The sequence below is a fragment of the Salarias fasciatus genome, chromosome 6 (assembly GCF_902148845.1).
Source record: "Salarias fasciatus chromosome 6, fSalaFa1.1, whole genome shotgun sequence".
In the NCBI taxonomy this organism is placed as follows: domain Eukaryota; kingdom Metazoa; phylum Chordata; class Actinopteri; order Blenniiformes; family Blenniidae; genus Salarias; species Salarias fasciatus.
Genome location: NC_043750.1, coordinates 25,921,170 through 25,925,059, shown reverse-complemented (window position 1 = coordinate 25,925,059; position 3,890 = coordinate 25,921,170).

Here is a 3,890-nt window from a genome sequence, read left to right as displayed (position 1 = left end):
TTACCCGAGGATAATAACATTGTCCCAAAGCAGTTTAATCAATGAAACCTTTCATGTGAAAATGAAAAGATGAAGATGTTGTCAGTCTGAGAAACACGATAAGATGAACAAGATGTTACTTTGAGATAAAGGGGTCTGTTCGTGCTTTCTGTATGCAGACAGAGATGAAACTGCCGTGGCATCTCAGTGGATACATTTAGAAATATTTGCACACTAGCTATCTTTAAAATTGGAATCCAAACTCTTAAAACTCTATCATACTTTATTTTCCATTAAAAAAAGTGTCACCAGAAGGCAAGATGAATCGATTTGTATTCCCATCCAAAACAATCTTTCCACAAATCTATGAGAAAAGAATTTATTTGCGACTTTGTCACAGTGAGAATGCACTTTCTCGGGAGGGTTAAGGTTTGTTTATCTTAATGTAAGATGAAAATGTGCCTGAAACAAGAAACTGAAAGTCATTATGGTTCTCAAACGGGGGCGTCCAGTGAGGGCATGATATGTTCAGTTCAATTTTAACTTGCATTTTTTATGCTTTTCTGATGTTTCTTTTACAGTCGTCTCATCATCAACAGGACTTTTCTGTTCCTTTTCTCCTGTTTTGGTGAATAGACGGTCTTGTGTGTTTCCCTTGTGCTGACTTTGGCTGCCATTGTGATCATTTTGTCGTTTCGCTGAACTGTGCTTTGGGGTCTTCATCTGGAAAAACCAAATCAGAGATATATCAATGTGCCTGTAAATCTAACAAGAAATGAAATGAGCTATTTTCCTTTTGATAAGACACAATTCCTTCAAGGGAGGAAATCATGACGGGACGTGTTTGGAAACCACTCAACAAAATGTGTCTTTTAGATTAGGGAGCATTTTTAGATATCCATTCTTGAGCAGACTGAACTCATTCTCAAGTTAATGAAAGAGACTTTTCTGAATGATTGCGATGAATGGCCGTCGCAGGGTGGGACCCATCTGTCCGGCGGTAATTGTTTTTGTGCCCTCGTGACGCGTCCCACCAGAGGCAAGGGGAAGTTACTGTAGATGAATGGCCAAATGAGGAGGAGAGGAGACTCATTACCTCCTCATTAATGCCAGATGCTGATGCCGGCGGGGGTCAGATGGGCGATACAGGACATCAGCAGAGCAGATGCAAACCGAAGATTGGATCAAATGTCCATCCTAAACAGATTTGCCGTGTATGTTTGGGAATTGAGTGGAGCGAAACTCGCAGATGGGGACAGCGAGAAGGAGAGCAGCGCTACGGACGGTGAGGTTAAGCAAGGTAAAGATGGTCTGGGCTGCAGAGTTGGGAAAGAAATTATATCCTTTTCGTCAAATTTAAAGAAAGAAAATAATTTTTCCAGTTGGATCTGAAGAAACAGACCAACAGCAGTGAGCGGCCTTGTCTCTGGCGGACCTCCAGGCTGGGTCTCTAAAGCCCTTAATGGAGCCTTTAAAGCAGTGTGTCACTCTGATGGGGTTTCAAGAGGTAAACTAGCCGACAGTCCTGTAAATATTAGGAGAATCTTGTGTATGGATGTGTGTGTGTGTGTGGTTGCTGATCGTGTCCACCTGCTGCTGTCTTCCAGCTCAGTTTAAATGTGACTCCGCCTAGCAAAAATGACAGGAAATAAGAAAACAAAAAAGCACTGTCGCTCGTCAAGACTTCTCAGCAAAGTAAAAACAGCTCTCCTCGACGCGTCAGCAGACCGTGCCGATGAGTTGTAAACAAAGACGGAAGAATATGCACCTTTGCCCACCGTACACGTATACAAACAACATCTCAGTAAAGTTAAACAAGACATTAAGTAGAGAGATAAAGGGACACGGGGTCCCTAAACATGAGGATATACTGTAGGAGGACACAAAGAGGATCTATTAACAGTCAGCAGCTCCATGGTCCCAAAGCCGGGGCTTTAACAGCTAACCGCCCCCTTAAAGATCATCGCTCTCCTCAACCTTTCCTCTGCCCATCAAAACACTGTGAGGTGGACTCCTCCGTGCGACTCAGAGAAGGACGCTTCTCCATGCCGCAGGTTTTCACAGAAATCAAATTAAGTGATAATCGGCAACATTTTCATACAGGCATGTTCCCCTCTGCCCCAACAGCTCATTAAAACCCAGCCTTAAACAGATTGTCGCAGCAGACCTGTCAAGCTTCAGTGTGCAGCGAGACGAAGTGAATTCATTGTAGAAAAATTCAGAAGACATGTCCAACAATGGGAAGGTCGGAGAATAAAAGGACTTATAAACCAATGTCAATGCAATTTTTATTTGTCTGAATATATAATGAATTAAAACATTTGTACAAGTCTGTTTTTACTGCTTGAGGTACATTAAGTACTTTGGGTGTTATTACAGTTTTTATCGAGCTTCCTGAATATCTATAAATGTTTTGGGGCGTGGTTAAAGAGTTGGATGAGTTAGGATATGATCACATGGTTTTATAGTGGTTGGAACATTTACTTTGGTTATTCAATTCAGAGATTTATGTCCTTCACGTGGAGGTATAGATTTTGTACGGGTGCTCAGGTTTTTTCAAAATTGTTGTTGTTCCTAACTCTGATTTTTCCGACTTGATTTGATCTATTTCTGATATTTTTTTCAACCAGTTTTCACCCTTAAAGTGATTGATTCTTGGTTAATGAAAACAGCTGACAGATTTAGCTAAACTACATTAACATAATTGTTTTTCCATCTATCCTGCAGTAAATCCATTTCAAATTTTCAAAATTCGCACAAAGTGATTCTTGTTGTGAGTGTTTTCATTATTCCATGATTTTGTCCACGATCGTATTCACAGTGTGAAAAAATAGAGACGTAGTTATAGAAGACAGCCACTGACTACAACTAATAAACAGTAATTGTGACAACTGGTATTATGCTGATATTATTCTGCTGCCTTACAACCACACTTGATTATCACACAGATGTGCTTGTGAGACTGCACAACGCAGCTCTGGAAGTTTTGTGTGTGATTATAATTTATTTATTCCCTGTTGTTTCTTTTTTTTTCCTCTCCAAAAACATCTTTTTTTTTTATTCTGTGCAACTTCCTGATGCCACATTCTGAGACTTCGATGGTGAGAAATGTTTTCTGCACTATGTAAGAGAGCAGCTGTAAATACTGTGAAGGTTTTAATTTAAGCTTCAATTTTTTTTGCTTTTCATAACTTGAGATTTCAGTAAAACATATGGAATTTTTCCAGATATGTAACAATAAAAGAATGTTTCAAACTGCTGTTAAAACTATTCAAAAAGACTATAAATGTGGGATATAATGCTACCAGTTTTGGGACACAAATAAACCATAATTAGAATGTAAAACAATCAAAACAATAAAAAAAATCTTTATAATCTACATGTTAAAAGGAAGATCAAAAAAATCTAAATAAATTTAAGATGTAAAGATGCTCCTGTTTCAGGATTATTCTGTGCTTTGGGGGATTACAAAGCTTGACAGGCCTGCCGACAGAAACCTGACTCACCCCACCGATTCATCAAAACATCTGGGGTCACTACACACTGGACGGCTGTTCAAAAGAGATTTCATGCTACACAAAAAAAGTGTTTACTGGATAGTTAGCAGTGATAGCCTCTTTTGCTAAAGACACACACCAAAAGCACCACTTACATAAGCTAGAACTAACAGCGGAAGAGTCAAATGATGTCTGGCTACATCGTCTGGAGTCCAGCTGATCTCTGGGAGGTGCAGCCAAGAAGCTCAGCGCCGAACCACGACCGAAATGAAGAACTGCGTTGCTCAGATTACCACATTAATCCGAACCATCTCTGTGAAACCAAACTCCCCTCCATTCTGCGTCCATCTTTCACACAAACACACAAAGTTTCGCATCTCATTAAGTCCACTGGAAACTCCTTCCATCCCGTGC